Source organism: Chiloscyllium plagiosum, unplaced genomic scaffold (genome assembly GCF_037043375.1).
Source record: "Chiloscyllium plagiosum isolate Xiang-an unplaced genomic scaffold, Cpla_swu_hap1 HiC_scaffold_16, whole genome shotgun sequence".
Classification (NCBI taxonomy): Eukaryota; Metazoa; Chordata; class Chondrichthyes; order Orectolobiformes; family Hemiscylliidae; genus Chiloscyllium; species Chiloscyllium plagiosum.
In genome coordinates this window covers 48,493,519-48,516,416 of record NW_028270154.1, presented here as the reverse complement: position 1 = coordinate 48,516,416, position 22,898 = coordinate 48,493,519, and the positions used below count along the sequence as shown (strand labels likewise).

Here is a 22,898-nt window from a genome sequence, read left to right as displayed (position 1 = left end):
ACAAAACAGAGATAATACTTCAGGTTCATGTGTGATTTTTCAGTTAAATCAGTTTTGTAAGTAGGTAAATGACACATACATAATTGGTCAGCTATGATCTGGAAGGTTTTACTTTAAGTAAAAACTGGAAGTGCAGGAGAAAATGAGCAGGTCTGGCAGCATTTGCAGATCGAGAAACAAAATTAACGTTTCAAGTGCAGTATGACTTCTTCAGAATAGAAACATACTGGTTTTGAAATATTGACTGTTTCTTTTTCCACAGATCCTGCCAGAACTTCGATATTTCTCCAGCACTTCCTGTTTCCATTTGAGATTTCTGGCATCCACAAGTATTTGTTTTTATTAGCATTTGTTTAAATGATGCTTTTGTACAATGATCCAGTCTCTGCTGTGCTACTAATCCCACCGTAATGTTGTTTCAGCATGTGCATGCATTTACTCTACTTCACTTTCTGTTCATGCATTTCATCAATTTCAATCTTGTACAATGTGTACTTGTACAAAGTGTACTCTGTATAAACCCTATCCTGCTAATTCAAGTCCATCCTTCTAATATGTGACTTTTGTCCTGGGAATACTTGCACCATCATTCTTATAAAACAGGAATGATATGCCTTTAAAAACAAAATAGTTAAATTATAAGCAACAGGAGCAAGCTTAGGTCATTTAGTCCATTCATGCTGTTTACACCATTCAATAAGATCATGGCCGATTAGAACACGGCCTTAATCACAGATCCAGCATTCACTGATCTCTGGGGGTAGCGATTTCCAAAAACTAATGATTCTCTCAGAGAAGGAATTTCTGCTCATTTCCATCTTAAGTTGGAAAGGTTTATTCCTAAACTCCTTCCCATAATTGTAGATTTGGGAGGTATTGGGCGGAATCCTGTTGAGATGTTGGAGATCTCACATTCTGTCTGAATGTTATAGAGTCATAGAGATGTACAGCATGGAAACAGAACCTTTGGTCCAGCCTGTCCATGCTGACCAGATATCCCAACCCAATCTAGTCCCACCTGCCAGCACCCAGCCCATATCCCTTTAAACCCTTCCTATTCATATATCCATCCAAGTGCCTCTTAAATGTTGCAATTGTACCACTACTTCCTCTGGAAGCTCATTCCATACATGTACCAACCTCTGTGTGAAAATGTTACCCCTTAGATCTCTTTTATATCTTTCCCCTCTCACCCTAAACCTATGACCTCTAGTTCTGGACTCCCCAACCCAGGGAAAAGACTGTCTATTTATCCTATCCATGCCCGTCATAATTTTGTAAACCTCTATAAGGTCACCCCTCAGCCTCCGACGCTCCAGGGAAAACAGCACCAGCCTGTTCATCCTCTCCTTATAGCTCAAATCCTCCAACTTTGGCAACATCCTTGTAAATCTTTTCTGAACCCTTTCAAGTTTCACAACATCTTTCCGATAGGGAGGAGACCAGAATTGCACACAATATTCAAAAAATGGCCCAACCAATTACCTGTATAGCTGCAACATGACCTCCCAAATCCTGTAGGCAAAAGTGAGGACTGCAGATGCTGAAAACCAGAGTTTAGATCAGAGTGGTGCTGGAAAAGCACAGCAGGTCAGACAGCATCCGAGGAGCAGGAAAATCGACGTTTCGGGCAAAAGCCCTTCATCTGGAATAGAGGCAGGAAGCCTCAGGGTGGAGAGATAATTGGAGGGTGAGGGGGGGGAGAAGGAACTCTCTAAGATCGGATGCTGCCTGACCTACTGTGCTTTTCCACCACCACTCTGATCTAAACTCCCAACTCCTGTACTCAATGTTCTGACCAATAAAGGAAAGCATACCAAACGCCTTCTTCACTATCCTATCTACCTGCAACTCCACTTCCAAGGAGCTATGAACCTGCACTCCAAGGTCTCTTTGTTCAGCAACACTCCCTAGGACCTTACCATTAAGTGTCTAAGTCCTGCTAAGATTTGCTTTCCCAAAATGCAGCACCTCGTATTTATCTGAATTAAACACCATATACCACTTCTTTAGCCCATTGGCCCATCTGATCAAGATCCTGTTGTAATCTGAGGTTACCTTCTTCACTGTCCACCACACCTCCAATTTTGGTGTCATCTTCAAACTTACTAACCATACCTCCTTTGACTCTGTACAGCAAGTTCTGGCATACAGTAAACCAATCAGGCAATAGTGAGCTAAAGTATGCCTTTGCCTGAAATCAATACTCCAGCACCCAAGTGGTTGTAACTCTCTTCCTTAAACAAAGTGGAAGCAAAGTCCATCAGTATTTTTAAAGCATATGTGGATAGATTCTTGTTAAATAAGAGGGTGAAAAGTTATCAGCGGTGGGTGGGAATTCAAATTTGAAATTACAATCAGAATCAGCTATGATCTTGTTGAATGCTGGAGTATGCTTGCAGTTCTGAACGATTTATTCCTACTCTTAATTCATAGGTGTGGAGATATGTTCATAAGTATTGCCAGCCAATTACAGCCTGTCATTCTTATGTTCAGCAGCACCACTCCGTTGATCCTGGCTGCTGAAGGGAGAAGACTCATGGTGTCCCAGAATTACAGGGCAGCTCAGGCCAAATGTAATTATTGTACGAGAGTTTTGCAAGGTAAGGCTCAATAGCAAGGGCAAGAGTATGATTCCAAATGAGCACTCCTTTCTAGTCAGACATCCAATCCTAAGTACTTATGCCAGGCTGGGAAGGTCAAGCATGAAGCAATTTGTTCATGATACATAGATATATGTTTGCTCAGCCATCATTTATCTTGCCTAATTGACCTTAAGAAGGTAACCCTGAGATGTTGCATTAAACTGTTGCAATTTTTGATGTGTAGGAACACATACAGTAACCAAAGGCATGTAGATTGAGTTAGGGCACAGACCAACCACAATCGCAGGCTTGAAGGGATGAATGGCCAAACCCTGTTCCAATACTCCTACCTCTTATGTCCTGTGTTGCTGTGGGTTCTAGGATTTTGACTGAGCTACAGTTAAACGATGATGAAGTAGTTCCAAATCAGATTAGTGTCTAGCTTGGAGGGAAACTTCTGCATGTGATGGTATTCCAATGCATCTGCGATTCTTGTTCTTCTAGGTGGTAGAGATTCTGGGTTTGGAATGCGTTATTGAAGGGGCCTTGATGAGTTGCAGCACCGCATATTGTAGATGCTCCTTACCAACACGAACTAGTCCCTGTGATGAAAGATGTAAATGTGGAAAGTGTGCTAATCAAGTGATCTGTTTTAATTTTGAGCTTCTTAAATGGTGTTGCAGCTGCAGTCATTTAAGCTAGTGTTGAGGATTCCATCACACTCCTGGCATGTGCTTTATCGAACCAGCAAATAGAATCATATAATCTCGAAAGTGCGAATAGAGGCCATTTGGCCTATCGTGTCTGCACTGACTCTCCAAAGACCCAACCTCCTATTCTATCCTCGTAAACTTGCATTCACCAATGTTAATCCACCTGGCTCATACATCCCTGGCCACTACAGACAATTTCATATGACCAAGCCACCTAATCTGCACATCTTTGGACTGTAGAAGGAAACCCGAGCACCTAGCAGAAATCCACACAGACACAAGAAAATATGCAAACTTCCCACAGAGAGTTACCCAAATCTGAAATTGAATCTGGGTCCCTGATGCTGTGAGGCAGCAGTGTTAACTACTGAGCCACCATGCAGTGCTATATGTGATACAAAGTACAAATAGACGATCCTTTATCCAAACATCCAAAAACTGAAAAACTCCGAAATCCAAAGGTTTTTTTGTGAAGTTTTTCTCATTAACAAGATTGCTTGGCATGCAAACAGTTAACCCAAGTCGAAACCCAATTGATGCATGTCACTCAAATGCAACGTGGGGGTGTGTGGCCAAGCACCGACTGGCCTGCTCTTACTTAGAAGTCTGCTCCTCCGGTAAGATTTTTAAAAAATTCACCATTAAACTTACTTATTCTGAAAATCGAAAAACTCCGAATTCAGGAAAACAGCTGGTCCTGAGCATTTCGGATAAAGGATCGTCTACCTGTATTTAGGAGCCCAAAGGTGAGGCACTTTCTGCAGAATTCCTAGCTTCTGATCTGCTCTTGTTGTCACCTTATTTACATGACTGGTCCATTTGAGTTCTGATCAACTGTTGCCCTCAGGCTGTCATTAGTGGAGGATTCAGCAATGGCAATGTTATCAAATATCATAGGAAGATGGTTAAGGTCTTTACTGATCGTGACAGTCAGTTTGCCTAACACCTTGAGGCATTCATGTTACTTGCCTATATGAGCCCAAACCCAACATTGTTCACATCCTACTACATATGAAGAAGATGATCAGTTAAAGTGATTGAAGAGTTGTAGATGGTGCTGCAATCAGCAAGCATCCCCACATTGACCTCATGTTGGAGCAGGAAGCCAATAGTGTTCCTATAAAACATCATCATGTCACATTAGATCCCTTCCTTCCTCCAAGCTTTCCATCAGAAAAGGTGAGAGGTTCGTCCAACCCTTCACAGCCACCCTGTCAAGGTTCTTCTTAACTTCATATATTTCAATCAAATTAGCTATTATTCTTCCAAATGCCAATGAATACACTTGCTCAACCTGCTCAATCTTTTCCTTGCAAGGCAAGCCTTTCATCACAAGAACGAGCCCAGTGAATCTTTGCTGTACTGATTCCAATGCAAATATATCTTCCTTGGAATGGGCAGCACTGTGACACAGTGGTTAGCACTGTTGTCTCATAGCACCAGAAACCTGGGTTCAATTCCCATCTCAGGCAACTGTCTGTGTGGAGTTTGCACATTCTCCCTGCCATGCTAAATTGCCAGTAGTGTTAAGTGAAGGTGTAAATGTAAGGGAATGGGCCTGAGTGGGTTGCTCTTCAGAGGGTCAGTGTGAATGTGTTGGGCTGAAGGGCCTGTTTCTACACCATAAGTAATCTAATCTTATGTAAGGTGACAATACTGCACATAGGACTGTGGATGTCATCTTACCAAAGTTGTGTTCAGTTGTGGGAAGGCTTTTCTACTCTGATGGTCCATGTCCTTTGTAATTAGCAAGAATATTTCATTTGTTTTCCTAATTACTTCCTCTACTTGGATTTTTTTTGTGTGTGGTTCATCTACAGGAATAAACATATCCCTCTGTAGGGCAGCATCCTGAAATCTTTCTCCTTGTGATAAACATGCACTTTTTTAAAAGGTTCCTGCTGAAGTGAGCATCATCACATTTTCCCATGTTACATTCCATCTGACAAATTTTGGCCACTCATTTAATCTATTTTTGCTAACACTTTGCAATCTCTTCAGAATTTTCTTTCCTGCTGACCTTAGTATTGTCAGCAAATTTGGCTCTGGTGTAGTCTGTCTCTTCATCCAAATCATCAACATAGGCCATGAAACCTTGAATCCCAGAAATTAACCTGGTAAAACATTAATTGTTAGCATTTGCAAACATTAAATTGATCCATTTATCCTAACTTTATCTGTAATTTCCAAATACATGAAAGTGTACTAACCAATAATGTGGTACCTTTTAGAATGCTTTTTGAAATTCCTAATACATGACATCTATTGATTCCCCTTTACCCACCCTACTTCTTACATCCTCAAAGAGCTCTAACAAACATGTAAAATACATTTTCTCCTTCATTGAAGTCATGTTGAATCTACCAGATTAGTATTATCATTTTCTAAATGTCCTGTTATGAACTCCTTTATAACAACTGCTAATGACAGATGTCAGGCTAATTGGCTCTTAATTTCCAGATTTCCACCTTTCTTATTCAAAGATACTACATTTGTGGTTAACTTAACAAGTGGGACCTCTCTAGCATCAAGGGAATTCGGAAAGATTACAATCAATGCGTTCATTGTCTCTGGAGTTTACTTCATTTAAGACTCTAGGATGCAGCTATCAGTTCGAAAAGATGTGACAGTCTTTAAAATTCCATTAGTTTTCCTGTTACCTTTTCCTTAATGATAGTGATTGTTTTAAATTTTTCCCTTATTTTTGTACCTTACTTCTCCATAAACTCTTGGGATGATTTTGTGATTCCTGCTGTGAAGACAGATGCAAAATACTTGTTCAGAATTTCTGCCATTTCTTTGTTTCTATTAATAAATCCCCAGCTTCATCTGTTAAGGGATCAAAGTTAATCTTAACTACAGATATTTTCCTTTTGATATTCTTGTTGAAGAGTTCACTTTTCTTCAGAAAAGTGGCTAATTATCTCTCATGTTCAAATTACCCTCTCATCATTATGTTATTGGGCTAGAGGGACTGAATCAAATTAGGTTCAAGGGATTTAATTGCCCACTCCTGCTCTTAGTTCTTATTTTTATCATCCTTTTCTGGTTTTAAAATTTTCACAACCTGTGCCCTACCCTTAATCATTCCAGTATTGCGTATCTTTTCTTTGAATTGGGTATCATGCTTTATCTTTTAGTTAGCCACAGATGGTGTATTATTCCTGCATGAATGCTGAAGTTTGATGAGATTTACCACCATGGCCTGTTAAGCTGGGAGTTTTGTTGATGGATGAAATACTTATTTGTTCCCTTGTAAAAATAAACTAGCAGAGATACGCCAGCTTAATGAGAACAGATGGTGCAATCAGGAATAAATAAAGTGATGTTTTTTGGGAGAAGGCACTGTAACTAGGATAATAGGAAGCAGATATTGAAGATTATGTGAAAACAAAATGGCACAAGACCTAAAGGTTTGCTGATATTTTCTGCAAATATTCGTATCTGGGAGTTTGCCAACTCACAGCCTAGATGTGCATAGCTGTTCAATCAATCCTAAATTCCAACTGTTAAAAGAACTGGGAAAGAACATGTTTCCACATGTTGGAAATTTACTGGATACATTTAAGGACGACGGATGATGTCAGAGTGGATTTTAACTCCATGGCCAAACGACAAACTCATCATATCTTTTGGCATTATGGCTTAAGTCAAATATTGATAAGTATATAAGACCTTATCAGTGTAGCAGCCTATTCATCATTGACAAAAAATACATGAAAAAAATTGGAAGAGGAACTTTGTTGCTGCAGTTGCTGCAGTTAAAGGGAAGATTGATTTAGTCAGCTACTACAGGGATAAATTACAGGAGGTGATAGTTTGTCAGTGATTGTATTCTCTTAATATTTTGAACAGATTTGTTAAGTGTTAAACAATTTATGATAAAGTATGTTTTTTTTGATATCTGGATTAACTTAATGAAGTTTGACGTTTACTTTTCACATAATGCTCAATTCAGAGCCAAAATAAATCGACTCAAGACCTACTGCCATACTATTGTTTCTTAGGAGCAAACAACAAAATGTACATGTCAAAAACTGGGTAACCTCAGTTTAAATAACTGAGAATATCATTGAAACCATTTTGCATTTTTTTCACCAGAAACACTTTTTTATTTAAAGTAGATCATTTTTGAGTGAAAAAACAAGCCACCAAAAGCTTACCAAATTTGGAAACCAGATTGTGGAAATCAATGTTTTTAAGACTTGTCTGTAAAGCTAACAATGACAAATAGCAAATATGAAGCATTGTTCATGTAGCAAAAAGTCTCAGGACATTTCTGAAAACTTGACGAACAGGAAAAAAAGAATAGGAGAACTGATGTTTAAAGAGGATAGGGCGAATGTGGAAAGGCAAAGAGGTTTAGATAGAACAATTTTGATCTAGACCCTAAACAACTGAAGACATAACTGCCAATGGAGAGTTGAAAGAAGTGAAAGCTGCAGAATTAATTTGGATTAGAAGAACACAGAGTCCCCGGATTGTTTTGTGGCTGACTGTAGTTAGAGAGAGGCACTGTCAGATTGGGAATTAATAAATGCCAAAAGAAGAGAAGTGGGTGGAATGGGATTTGGTGTAACTGAGGATAGGCAGCAGAAGTTTGAACGTGTTTAGATTTTGGAAGATTGTAGTAGGGAAACTGGACTGGAAAGCATTGCAATATTTAAGGCTTGAGAGGCTAAAAGGCCTATTTTTGTTCCCATGGTTCTCTGACATTTCTAAGACAGAATTACAGTGATATGAACACAAATACAATTGGAAATAGAAGGGACAACATGTTTGGGCTCCACAGGGCTACTGCTATGCCTATTAGCAAGTCTAGCAATTTTGTGGAGGACAGCTTGTTGGACGACAGTGACCTGCATCCTGTAAACCATTTTGAAAATTTCTTACTGTAAAAAATATAACTGCAAATTGAGCTTGCATTACAAAATACTGAGGTTGTAAGGTCATAGTGCTCAAATGTTAGATGGATTGGCATCTGCTTGATGTCCAATGTCTCAGTTTCCAATACACAAGCAAATGGAGTTGGTCTCTTCTATGGTGAGTAGGATAGACTCTACAGAATATTGTTCCAAACTGGAGCCAGGTTCTATTGTGGTCCTTAATGGTGACAGCAGGTTCACAGGATGACCTGGCATTGTTCCAAGAAAATAATTATGTACACCCATTGGTACACTGCTCATAAGACCATTCCACAGAATTCAACCATTCAACCCATCGAATCTGATTTAATTTTGATTTTGATTTTCTTGTTGCGTATACTCAAGAACAAGAGACAGTGAATACAAACTTGAGTACACCGAAACGTGTATAATGCCACCACAAAGGGCGCCATCTGAGGTTCAACTACCTAGGTACAGAATCTTAAGAACAATGTAGAAAGAAAGAACCAAGTTAAAAGTTAAATATTGTAGTAATTATGATACAGCATAAAACATACAAAATAAGATTAAAAGTTATGCATTGCAGACCTTCTTAGGTAGAAGTCAAAAATGAAGAAATAAAGTTGATAGTTCAAATATTATAGTCTTTCTTAAGTGCTTAACCACAGAGGGACTGCACTTCAAGACGGGAAGTCCACACTGAGGTGACTTTGGGCCAAGAGACCACCATGTATCACTGATACACTGTCACACTGGGTCACTGAGAGACTGCCATGCTGGGTCACTGAGAGTCTGTCACACAGGGTCACTGAGAGTCTGTCACACTTGGCCACTGAGAGTCTGCCATGCTGGGGCACTGAGAGTCTGCCACACTGAGTCACTGAGAGTCTGTCACACTAGGTCACTGAGAGACTGACACATGGAGCACTCAGAGTTTGTCACACTGGGTCACTGAGAGTCTGCCACATTGGGTCATTGAGGGTCTGTCACACTGGGCCACTGAGAGTCTGTCACACTGGGTCATTGAGGGGCTGCAACACTGGGTCACTGAGAGTCTGGCACACTGGGTCACTGAAAGTCTGCCACGCTGGGGCAATGAGAGTCTGCCACATTGGGTCACTGAATCACTGAGAATCTGTCACACTGGGTCACTGAGAGTCTGCCAAACTGGGTCACAGACAGTCTACCATGCTTGGTCACTGAGAGTCTGTCACATTGAGTCATTGAGAGTCTGCCACACGGGGTCACTGAGAGTCTGCCACACGGGGTCACTGAGAGTCTGCCACACTGGGTCATTGAATGTCTGTCAAACTGGAGAACTGAGAGTATGCCACACTGGGTCATGGACAGTCTGCCACACTGGGTCATTGAATGTCTGTCAAACTGGATAACTGAGAGTATGCCACACTGGGTCATTGAATGTCTGTCAAACTGGATAACTGAGAGTATGCCACACTGGGTCATGGACAGTCTGCCACACTGGGTCATTGAATGTCTGTCAAACTGGATAACTGAGAGTATGCCACACTGGGTCATGGACAGTCTGCCACACTGGGTCATTGAATGTCTGTCAAACTGGATAACTGAGAGCATGGCACACTGGGTCATGGACGGTCTGCCACACTGGGTCACTGAACGTCTGCCACACTGTGTCATTGAGAGTCTGCCACACTGGGTCACTGAGAGTCTGTCACACTGGGTCACTGAGAGTCTGCCACACTGGGTCACTGACAGTCTGTCAAAATGGGTCACTGAGAGTCTGCGATACTGGGTCACTGAGAATCTGCCACACTGGCCAACTGAGAGTCTGCCACACTGGGTCACTGAGAGTCTGTCACACTGGGTCACTGAAAGTCTGCCACACTGGGTCACTGAGAGTCTGTCACACTGGGTCATTGAGAATTTGCCACCCTGGGTCACTGAGAGTCTGTCACACTGGGTCAATGAGAGTCTGCTCCACTGGGTCATTGTGAGTCTGCCACACTGTGTCACTGAGAGTCTGTCACACTGGGTCACTGAGAGTCTGTCACACTGGGTCACAGAGAATCTGCGATACTGTGTCACGGGGAATCTGCCACACTGGCCGTCTGAGATTCTATTACACTGTCCTACTGAGAGACTGCCACACTGCGTCACTAAGAGTCTGTCACACTGGGTCACAGAGAGTCTGCCACACTGGGTCATTGAGAGTCTGCTACACTGGGTCATTGTGAGTCTGCCAAACTGTGTCACTGAGAGTCTGTCACACTGGGACATTGAGAGTCTGTCACACTGGGTCAGTGAGAGTCTGTCACACTGGGTCATTGAGAGTCTGCCACACTGGGTCACTGAGATTCTGCCATATTGGGTCACTGAAAGTCTGTCACACTGGCCCACTCAGAGTCTATTAGACTGGCCCACTGAGGGATTGCCACACTGGGTCACTGAGAGTCTGCCATACTGGCCCACTCAGAGTCTATTACACTGGGTCACTGAGAGTCTGCCACACTGGCCCACTGAGAGTCTGCGACACTGGGTCACTGAGAGTCTGTCACACAGGGTCATTGAGAGTCTGCCACAATCGGTCACTGAGAGTCTGCGACATTGGCCCGCTGAGAGTCTGCGACACTGGGTCACTGAGAGTCTGTCACACTGGGTCACTGAGAGTCTGCCACACTGGCCCACTGAGAGTCTATTTCACTGTCCTACTGTGAGACTGCCACGCTGGGTCACTAGGAGTCTGCTACACTGGGTCACTGAGAGTCTGCCACACTGGGTCATTGAGAGTCTGCTACACTGGGTCATTGTGAGTCTGCCAAACTGTGTCACTGAGAGTCTGTCACACTGGGACATTGAGAGTCTGTCACACTGGGTCAGTGAGAGTCTGTCACACTGGGTCATTGAGAGTCTGCCACACTGGGTCACTGAGATTCTGCCATATTGGGTCACTGAAAGTCTGTCACACTGGCCCACTCAGAGTCTATTAGACTGGCCCACTGAGGGATTGCCACACTGGGTCACTGAGAGTCTGCCATACTGGCCCACTCAGAGTCTATTACACTGGGTCACTGAGAGTCTGCCACACTGGCCCACTGAGAGTCTGCGACACTGGGTCACTGAGAGTCTGTCACACAGGGTCATTGAGAGTCTGCCACAATCGGTCACTGAGAGTCTGCGACACTGGCCCACTGAGAGTCTGCGACACTGGGTCACTGAGAGTCTGTCACACTGGGTCACTGAGAGTCTGCCACACTGGCCCACTGAGAGTCTATTTCACTGTCCTACTGTGAGACTGCCACGCTGGGTCACTAGGAGTCTGCTACACTGGGTCACTGAGAGTCTGCCACACTGGGTCACTGAAAGTCTGCCACACTGGGTCACTGAGACTCTGTCACACTGGGTCACTGAGAGTCTGCCACACTGGGTCACTGACAGTCTGCCACACTAGGTCACTGACAGTCTGTCACACTAGGTCACTGACAGTCTGTCACACAGGGTCACTGAGAATCTGCCACACTGGGTCACTGAGAGTCTGCGATACTGGGTCACTGAGAGTCTGCTCCACTGGTTTACTGAGAGTCTTCCACACTGAGTCACGGACATTCTGCCACACTGGGTCACTGAGAGTCTGCTACACTGTGTCACTGAGAGTCAGTCACACTGTGTCACTGAGAGTCTGTCACACTGGGTCATTGAGAGTCTGTCAAACTGGGTCACTGAGAGACTGCCACACTGGGTCACTGATTGCCTGTCACACTGGCCCACTAAGAGACCGCTACACTGGGTCACTGAGAGTCTGCCATACTGAGTCACGGACTGTCTGCCACTCTGGGTCACTGAGAGTCTGTCACACTGGGTCATTGAGAGACTGTCACACTGGGTCATTGAGAGTCTGTCAAACTGGGTCACTGAGAGTCTGCCACACTGTGTCACTGAGAGTCTGCCACACTGGCCGACTGAGAGTCTGCCACATTGGGTCACTGAGAGTCTGCTACATTGGTTCATTGTGCGTCTGCTACACTGGGTCATTGAGAGTCTGCTTCACTGTGTCACTGAGAGTCTGCCACACTGGGTCACTGAGAGTCTGCATACTGGGTCACTGAGAGTCTGTCTCACTGGGTCACTGAGAGTCTGTCACACTGGGTCACTGAGAGTCTGTCACACTGGGTCATTGAGAGTCTGCCACACTGGGTCACTGAGAGTCTGCCATACTGGGTCACTGAGAGTCTGTCTCACTGGGTCACTGAGAGTCTGTCACACTGGGTCACTGAGAGTCTGTCACACTGGGTCATTGAGAGTCTGCCACACTGGGTCACTGAGAGTCTGTCACACTGGGTCACCGAGAGTCTGTCTCACTGGGTCACTGAGAGTCCGTCACACTGGGTCATTGAGAGTCTGCCACACTGAGTCATGGACAGTCTGCCACAATGGGTCACTGAGAGTCTGTCACACTGGGTCACTGAGAGTCTGCTACACTGTGTCACTGAGAGTCAGTCACACTGTGTCACTGAGAGTCTGTCACACTGGGTCATTGAGAGTCTGTCAAACTGGGTCATTGAGAATTTGCCACCCTGGGTCACTGAGAGTCTGTCACACTGGGTCAATGAGAGTCTGCTCCACTGGGTCATTGTGAGTCTGCCACACTGTGTCACTGAGAGTCTGTCACACTGGGTCACTGAGAGTCTGTCACACTGGGTCACAGAGAATCTGCGATACTGTGTCACGGGGAATCTGCCACACTGGCCGTCTGAGATTCTATTACACTGTCCTACTGAGAGACTGCCACACTGCGTCACTAAGAGTCTGTCACACTGGGTCACAGAGAGTCTGCCGCACTGGGTCATTGAGAGTCTGCTACACTGGGTCATTGTGAGTCTGCCAAACTGTGTCACTGAGAGTCTGTCACACTGGGACATTGAGAGTCTGTCACACTGGGTCAGTGAGAGTCTGTCACACTGGGTCATTGAGAGTCTGCCACACTGGGTCACTGAGATTCTGCCATATTGGGTCACTGAAAGTCTGTCACACTGGCCCACTCAGAGTCTATTAGACTGGCCCACTGAGGGATTGCCACACTGGGTCACTGAGAGTCTGCCATACTGGCCCACTCAGAGTCTATTACACTGGGTCACTGAGAGTCTGCCACACTGGCCCACTGAGAGTCTGCGACACTGGGTCACTGAGAGTCTGTCACACAGGGTCATTGAGAGTCTGCCACAATCGGTCACTGAGAGTCTGCGACACTGGCCCACTGAGAGTCTGCGACACTGGGTCACTGAGAGTCTGTCACACTGGGTCACTGAGAGTCTGCCACACTGGCCCACTGAGAGTCTATTTCACTGTCCTACTGTGAGACTGCCACGCTGGGTCACTAGGAGTCTGCTACACTGGGTCACTGAGAGTCTGCCACACTGGGTCACTGAAAGTCTGCCACACTGGGTCACTGAGACTCTGTCACACTGGGTCACTGAGAGTCTACAATACTGGGTCACTGAGAGTCTGCCACACTGGGTCACTGAGAGTCTGCATACTGGGTCACTGTGAGTCTGTCTCACTGGGTCACTGAGAGTCTGTCACACTGGCTCACTGAGAGTCTGTCACACTGGGTCATTGAGAGTCTGCCACACTGGGTCACTGAGAGTCTGCCATACTGGGTCACCGAGAGTCTGTCTCACTGGGTCACTGAGAGTCCGTCACACTGGGTCATTGAGAGTCTGCCACACTGAGTCATGGACAGTCTGCCACAATGGGTCACTGAGAGTCTGTCACACTGGGTCACTGAGAGTCTGCTACACTGTGTCACTGAGAGTCAGTCACACTGTGTCACTGAGAGTCTGTCACACTGGGTCATTGAGAGTCTGTCAAACTGGGTCACTGAGAGACTGCCACACTGGGTCACTGATTGCCTGTCACACTGGCCCACTAAGAGACCGCTACACTGGGTCACTGAGAGTCTGCCATACTGAGTCACGGACTGTCTGCCACTCTGGGTCACTGAGAGTCTGTCTCACTGGGTCACTGAGAGTCTGTCACACTGGGTCACTGAGAGTCTGTCACACTGGGTCATTGAGAGTCTGCCACACTGGGTCACTGAGAGTCTGCCATACTGGGTCACCGAGAGTCTGTCTCACTGGGTCACTGAGAGTCCGTCACACTGGGTCATTGAGAGTCTGCCACACTGAGTCATGGACAGTCTGCCACAATGGGTCACTGAGAGTCTGTCACACTGGGTCACTGAGAGTCTGCTACACTGTGTCACTGAGAGTCAGTCACACTGTGTCACTGAGAGTCTGTCACATTGGGTCATTGAGAGTCTGTCAAACTGGGTCATTGAGAATTTGCCACCCTGGGTCACTGAGAGTCTGTCACACTGGGTCAATGAGAGTCTGCTCCACTGGGTCATTGTGAGTCTGCCACACTGTGTCACTGAGAGTCTGCCACACTGGGTCACTAAGAGTCTGTCACACTGGGTCACAGAGAGTCTGCCACACTGGGTCATTGAGAGTCTGCTACACTGGGTCATTGTGAGTCTGCCAAACTGTGTCACTGAGAGTCTGTCACACTGGGACATTGAGAGTCTGTCACACTGGGTCAGTGAGAGTCTGTCACACTGGGTCATTGAGAGTCTGCCACACTGGGTCACTGAGATTCTGCCATATTGGGTCACTGAAAGTCTGTCACACTGGCCCACTCAGATTCTATTAGACTGGCCCACTGAGGGATTGCCACACTGGGTCACTGAGAGTCTGCCATACTGGCCCACTCAGAGTCTATTACACTGGGTCACTGAGAGTCTGCCACACTGGCCCACTGAGAGTCTGCGACACTGGGTCACTGAGAGTCTGTCACACTGGGTCACTGAGAGTCTGCCACACTGGCCCACTGAGAGTCTATTTCACTGTCCTACTGTGAGACTGCCACGCTGGGTCACTAGGAGTCTGCTACACTGGGTCACTGAGAGTCTGCCACACTGGGTCACTGAAAGTCTGCCACACTGGGTCACTGAGACTCTGTCACACTGGGTCACTGAGAGTCTGCCACACGGGGTCACTGAGAGTCTGCAATACTGGGTCACTGAGAGTCTGTCACACTGGGTCAATGAGAGTCTGCTCCACTGGGTCATTGTGAGTCTGCCACACTGTGTCACTGAGAGTCTGTCACACTGGGTCATTGACAGTCTGCCACACTAGGTCACTGACAGTCTGTCACACTAGGTCACTGACAGTCTGTCACACAGGGTCACTGAGAATCTGCCACACTGGGTCACTGAGAGTCTGCGATACTGGGTCACTGAGAGTCTGCTCCACTGGTTTACTGAGAGTCTTCCACACTGAGTCACGGACATTCTGCCACACTGGGTCACTGAGAGTCTGCTACACTGTGTCACTGAGAGTCAGTCACACTGTGTCACTGAGAGTCTGTCACACTGGGTCATTGAGAGTCTGTCAAACTGGGTCACTGAGAGACTGCCACACTGGGTCACTGATTGCCTGTCACACTGGCCCACTAAGAGACCGCTACACTGGGTCACTGAGAGTCTGCCATACTGAGTCACGGACTGTCTGCCACTCTGGGTCACTGAGAGTCTGTCACACTGGGTCATTGAGAGACTGTCACACTGGGTCATTGAGAGTCTGTCAAACTGGGTCACTGAGAGTCTGCCACACTGTGTCACTGAGAGTCTGCCACACTGGCCGACTGAGAGTCTGCCACATTGGGTCACTGAGAGTCTGCTACATTGGTTCATTGTGCGTCTGCTACACTGGGTCATTGAGAGTCTGCTTCACTGTGTCACTGAGAGTCTGCCACACTGGGTCACTGAGAGTCTGCATACTGGGTCACTGAGAGTCTGTCTCACTGGGTCACTGAGAGTCTGTCACACTGGGTCACTGAGAGTCTGTCACACTGGGTCATTGAGAGTCTGCCACACTGGGTCACTGAGAGTCTGCCATACTGGGTCACCGAGAGTCTGTCTCACTGGGTCACTGAGAGTCCGTCACACTGGGTCATTGAGAGTCTGCCACACTGAGTCATGGACAGTCTGCCACAATGGGTCACTGAGAGTCTGTCACACTGGGTCACTGAGAGTCTGCTACACTGTGTCACTGAGAGTCAGTCACACTGTGTCACTGAGAGTCTGTCACACTGGGTCATTGAGAGTCTGTCAAACTGGCCCACTAAGAGACCGCTACACTGGGTCACTGAGAGTCTGTCACACTGGGTCATTGAGAGTCTGTCAAACTGGGTCACTGAGAGACTGCCACACTGGGTCACTGATTGCCTGTCACACTGGCCCACTAAGAGACCGCTACACTGGGTCACTGAGAGTCTGCCATACTGAGTCACGGACTGTCTGCCACTCTGGGTCACTGAGAGTCTGTCACACTGGGTCACTTAGAGTCTGTCACACTGGGTCAATGAGAGTCTGCTCCACTGGGTCATTGTGAGTCTGCCACACTGTGTCACTGAGAGTCTGTCACACTGGGTCATTGACAGTCTGCCACACTAGGTCACTGACAGTCTGTCACACTAGGTCACTGACAGTCTGTCACACAGGGTCACTGAGAATCTGCCACACTGGGTCACTGAGAGTCTGCGATACTGGGTCACTGAGAGTCTGCTCCACTGGTTTACTGAGAGTCTTCCACACTGAGTCACGGACATTCTGCCACACTGGGTCACTGAGAGTCTGCTACACTGTGTCACTGAGAGTCAGTCACACTGTGTCACTGAGAGTCTGTCACACTGGGTCATTGAGAGTCTGTCAAACTGGGTCACTGAGAGACTGCCACACTGGGTCACTGATTGCCTGTCACACTGGCCCACTAAGAGACCGCTACACTGGGTCACTGAGAGTCTGCCATACTGAGTCACGGACTGTCTGCCACTCTGGGTCACTGAGAGTCTGTCACACTGGGTCATTGAGAGACTGTCACACTGGGTCATTGAGAGTCTGTCAAACTGGGTCACTGAGAGTCTGCCACACTGTGTCACTGAGAGTCTGCCACACTGGCCGACTGAGAGTCTGCCACATTGGGTCACTGAGAGTCTGCTACATTGGTTCATTGTGCGTCTGCTACACTGGGTCATTGAGAGTCTGCTTCACTGTGTCACTGAGAGTCTGCCACACTGGGTCACTGAGAGTCTGCATACTGGGTCACTGAGAGTCTGTCTCACTGGGTCACTGAGAGTCTGTCACACTGGGTCACTGAGAGTCTGTCACACTGGGTCATTGAGAGTCTGCCACACTGGGTCACTGAGAGTCTGCCATACTGGGTCACCGAGAGTCTGTCTCACTGGGTCACTGAGAGTCCGTCACACTGGGTCATTGAGAGTCTGCCACACTGAGTCATGGACAGTCTGCCACAATGGGTCACTGAGAGTCTGTCACACTGGGTCACTGAGAGTCTGCTACACTGTGTCACTGAGAGTCAGTCACACTGTGTCACTGAGAGTCTGTCACACTGGGTCATTGAGAGTCTGTCAAACTGGCCCACTAAGAGACCGCTACACTGGGTCACTGAGAGTCTGTCACACTGGGTCATTGAGAGTCTGTCAAACTGGGTCACTGAGAGACTGCCACACTGGGTCACTGATTGCCTGTCACACTGGCCCACTAAGAGACCGCTACACTGGGTCACTGAGAGTCTGCCATACTGAGTCACGGACTGTCTGCCACTCTGGGTCACTGAGAGTCTGTCACACTGGGTCACTTAGAGTCTGTCACACTGGGTCATTGAGAGTCTGCCACACTGGGTCACTGAGAGTCTGCCACACTGGGTCACCGAGAGTCTGTCTCACTGGGTCACTGAGAGTCCGTCACACTGGGTCATTGAGAGTCTGCCACAATGGGTCACTGAGAGTCTGCCACACTGAGTCATGGACAGTCTGCCACAATGGGTCACTGAGAGTCTGTCACACTGGGTCACTGAGAGTCTGTCACACTGGGTCACTGAGAGTCTGTCAAACTGGGTCATTGAGAGTCTGCCACATTGGGTCATTGAGAGTCTGCAATACTGGGTCACTGAGGGTCTGTCACACTGGCCCACTGACAGTCTTTCACTTTGGGTCATTGAGAGTCTGCCACACTGGGTCACTGAGAGTCTGCCACACTGGCCCACTGAGAGTCTATTACACTGGCCAATTAGAGATTGTCACACTGGATCACTAAGATTCCGTCACACTCTGTCACTGAGAGTTTGTCAAATTGGGTCATTGAGAGTCTGCTACATTGATTCATTGTGCATCTGCTACACTGGGTCATTGAGAGTCTGCTCACTGTGTCACTGAGAGTCTGCATACTGGGTCACTGAGAGTCTGTCTCAGTGGGTCAGTGAGAGCCTGTGACACTGGGTCACTGAGAGTCTGCCACACTGGCGCACTGAGAGTCTGCTACACTGAGTCACAGACAGTCTACCACACTGGGTGATTGAGAGTCTGCCACACTGGATCACCGAGAGTCTGCTACACTGGGTCACTGAGAGTCTGCCACACAGTGTCACAGACAGTCTGCCACACTGGGTCACTGAGAGTCTGTCACACTGGGACATTGAGAGTCTGCCACACTGGGTCACTGAGAGTCTGTCACACTGGGTCACTAAGATTCTGTCACACTCTGTCACTGAGAGTCTGTCACATCTGGTCACTGAGAATCTGCCACACTGGGTCACTAAGAGTCAGTCACACTGGGTCACTGAGAGTCTGCAATACTGTGTCATTGTGAGTCTGCCACACTGTGTCACTGAGAGACTGCCACACTGGGTCACTAAGATTCTGTCACACTCTGTCACTGAGAGTCTGTCACACTGGGTCACTGAGAGTCTGTCACATTGGGTCATTGAGAATCTGCCACACTGGGTCACTGAGAGTCTGCCACACTGGGTCACCGAGAGTCTGTCTCACTGGGTCACTGAGAGTCCGTCACACTGGGTCATTGAGAGTCTGCCACAATGGGTCATTGAGAGTCTGCCACAATGGGTCACTGAGAGTCTGCCACAATGGGTCACTGAGAGTCTGTCACACTGGGTCACTGAGAGTCTGTCACACTGGGTCACTGAGAGTCTGTCAAACTGGGTCATTGAGAGTCTGCCACATTGGGTCATTGAGAGTCTGCAATACTGGTTCACTGAGGGTCTGTCACACTGGCCCACTGACAGTCTTTCACTTTGGGTCATTGAGAGTCTGCCACACTGGGTCACTGAGAGTCTGCCACACTGGCCCACTGAGAGTCTATTACACTGGCCAATTAGAGATTGTCACACTGGATCACTAAGATTCCGTCACACTCTGTCACTGAGAGTTTGTCAAATTGGGTCATTGAGAGTCTGCTACATTGATTCATTGTGCATCTGCTTCACTGGGTCATTGAGAGTCTGCTTCACTGTGTCACTGAGAGTCTGCATACTGGGTCACTGAGAGTCTGTCTCACTGGGTCAGTGAGAGTCTGTGACACTGGGTCACTGAGAGTCTGCCACACTGGCGCACTGAGAGTCTGCTACACTGAGTCACAGACAGTCTACCACACTGGGTCATTGAGAGTCTGCCACACTGGATCACCGAGAGTCTGCTACACTGGGTCACTGAGAGTCTGCCACACAGTGTCACAGACAGTCTGCCACACTGGGTCACTGAGAGTCTGTCACACTGGGACATTGAGAGTCTGCCACACTGGGTCACTGAGAGTCTGTCACACTGGGTCGGTGAGAGTCTGTCACTCTGGGTCACTAAGATTCTGTCACACTCTGTCACTGAGAGTCTGTCACATCTGGTCACTGAGAATCTGCCACACTGGGTCACTAAGAGTCAGTCACACTGGGTCATTGTGAGTCTGTCAAACTGGGTCACTGAGAGTCTGCAATACTGTGTCATTGTGAGTCTGCCACACTGTGTCACTGAGAGACTGCCACACTGGGTCACTAAGATTCTGTCACACTCTGTCACTGAGAGTCTGTCACACTGGGTCACTGAGAGTCTGTCACATTGGGTCATTGAGAATCTGCCACACTGGGTCACTGAGAGTCTGCCACACTGGGTTACTGAGAGTCTGTCACACTGGGTTACTGAGAGTCTGCCACACTGGCCCACTGAGAGTATTTCACACTGGCCCACTGAGGGACTGCCGCACTGTGTCACTGAGAGTCTGTCACACTGTCCCACTGAGAGTCTATTACACTGTCCCACTGAGAGACTGCCACACTGGGTCACTAAGATTCTGTTACACTCTGTCACTGAGAGTCTGTCACATCTGGTCACTGAGAATCTGCCACACTGGGTCAGTAAGAGTCAGTCACACTGGGTCATTGAGAGTCTGTCAAACTGGGTCACTGAGAGTCTGCGATACTGGGTCATTGTGAATCTGCCACACTGTGTCACTGAGAGACTGCCACACTGGTTAATTAAGATTCTGTCACACTCTGTCACTGAGAGTCTGTCACACTGGGTCACTGAGAGTCTGTCACATTGGGTCATTGAGAATCTGCCACACTGGGTCACTGAGAGTCTGCCACACTGGGTTACTGAGAGTCTGTCACACTGGGTTACTGAGAGTCTGCCACACTGGCCCACTGAGAGTCTTTCACACTGGCCCACTGAGGGACTGCCACACTGCGTCACTGAGAGTCTGCCACACTGTCCCACTGAGAGTCTATTACACTGTCCCACTGAGAGACTGCCACACTGGGTCACTAAGATTCTGTCACACTCTGTCACTGAGAGTCTGTCACATCTGGTCACTGAGAATCTGCCACACTGGGTCACTAAGAGTCAGTCACACAGGGCCATTGTGAGTCTGTCAAACTGGGTCACTGAGAGTCTTCGATACGGGGTCATTGTGAGTCTGCCACACTGTGTCACTGAGAGTCTGTCACAATGGGTCACTGACAGTCTGCCACACTAGGTCAATGAGAGTCTGTAACACAGGGTCACTGAGAATCTGCTACACTGGGTCACAGAGAGTCTGCGATACTGGGTCATGGACTGTCTGCCATACTGGGACACTGATAGTCTGCCACACTGGGTCACTGACAGTCTGCCACACTGCGTCACTGAGAGTCTGCCACACTGGCCCACTGAGAGTCTTTCACACTGGCCCACTGAGGGACTGCCACACTGTGTCACTGAGAGTCTGTCACACTGGGTCACTGACAGTCTGCCACACTAGGTCACTGAGAGTCTGTCACACAGGGTCACTGAGAATCTGCTACACTGGGTCACTGAGAGTCTGCGATACTGGGACATGGACAGTCTTCCATACTGGGACACTGATAGTCTGACACACTGGGCCACTGACAGTCTGCCACACTGCGTCACTGAGAGTCTGTCACATTGGGTCATTGATTGCCTGCCACACTGGGTTACTGAGAAACTGTCACACTGGGTCACTGAGAGTCTGTCACACTGGGTCACTGCGAGTCTGCAACACTGGCCCAATGACAGTCTGTCACAGTGGCCCACTGAGGGACTGCCACACTGTGTCACTGAGAGTCTATTACACTGGCCCACTGAGAGACTGCCACACTGGGTCACTGAGAGTCAGCCACACTGACCCAATGACAGTCTGTCACAGTGGCCCACTGAGGGACTGCCACACTGTGTCACTGAGAGTCTATTACACTGGCCCACTGAGAGACTGCCACACTGGGTCACTAAGATTCTGTCACACTCTGTCACTGAGAGTCTGTCACACTGGGTCACTGAGAGTCTGTCACACTGGGTCATTGAGATTCTGCCACTCCTGGTCACTGATAGTATGCCAAACTGGGTCACTGAGAGTCTGCCACACTGAGTCACTAAGTGTCTGTCACACTGGGTCATTGTGAGTCTGTCAAACTGGGTCACTGAGAGCCTGTCACACTGGGTCACAGAGAGACTGCCACACTGGCGCACTGAGAGTCTGCTACACTGAGTCACAGACAGTCTACCACACTGGGTCATTGAGAGTCTGCCACACTGGATCACCGAGAGTCTGCTACACTGGGTCACTGAGAGTCTGCCACACAGTGTCACAGACAGTCTGCCACACTGGGTCACTGAGAGTCTGTCACACTGGGACATTGAGAGTCTGCCACACTGGGTCACTGAGAGTCTGTCACACTGGGTCTGTGAGAGTCTGTCACACTGGGTCAGTGAGAGTCTGTCACACTGGGTCTGTGAGAGTCTGTCACACTGGTTCAGTGAGAGTCTGTGACACTGGGTCACTGAGAGTCTGCCATGCTGGGTCACTGAGAGTCTGTCACACTGGGTCACAGAGAGTCTGTCACACTGGGTCACGGGGAATCTGCCACACTGGCCGTCTGAGATTCTATTACACTGTCCTACTGAGAGACTGCCACACTGCGTCACTAAGAGTCTGTCACACTGGGTCACTGAGAGTCTGCCACACTGGGTCACTGAGAGTCTGTCACACTGGGTCATTGAGAGTCTGCTACACTGGGTCATTGTGAGTGTGCCAAACTGTGTCACTGAGAGTCTGTCACACTGGGACATTGAGATTCTGTCACACTGGGTCAGTGAGAGTCTGCCACACTGGGTCACTGAGATTCTGCCATATTGGGTCACTGAAAGTCTGTCACACTGGCCCACTCAGAGTCTATTAGACTGGCCTACTGAGGGATTGCCCCACTGGGTCACTGAGAGTCTGCCACACTGGCCCACTCAGAGTCTATTACACTGGGTCACTGAGAGTCTGCAAAACTGGGTCACTGAGAGTCTGTCACACTGGGTCATTGAGAATTTGC

The 22,898-nt window shown here is 47.7% G+C and overlaps 1 long non-coding RNA gene across 2 annotated transcripts in view; it reads left to right on the top strand.

Moving 5' to 3' along the window:
• LOC122556919 (uncharacterized) overlaps positions 1-22,898 on the top strand; it is a 244,429-nt gene that overhangs the window by 104,839 nt on the left and 116,692 nt on the right. For both annotated transcript variants that reach the window (XR_015759752.1, XR_015759753.1), the window contains exon 3: positions 2,497-2,603. This is a non-coding gene — a long non-coding RNA (uncharacterized LOC122556919). The remainder of the gene's footprint in view (positions 1-2,496; positions 2,604-22,898) is intronic.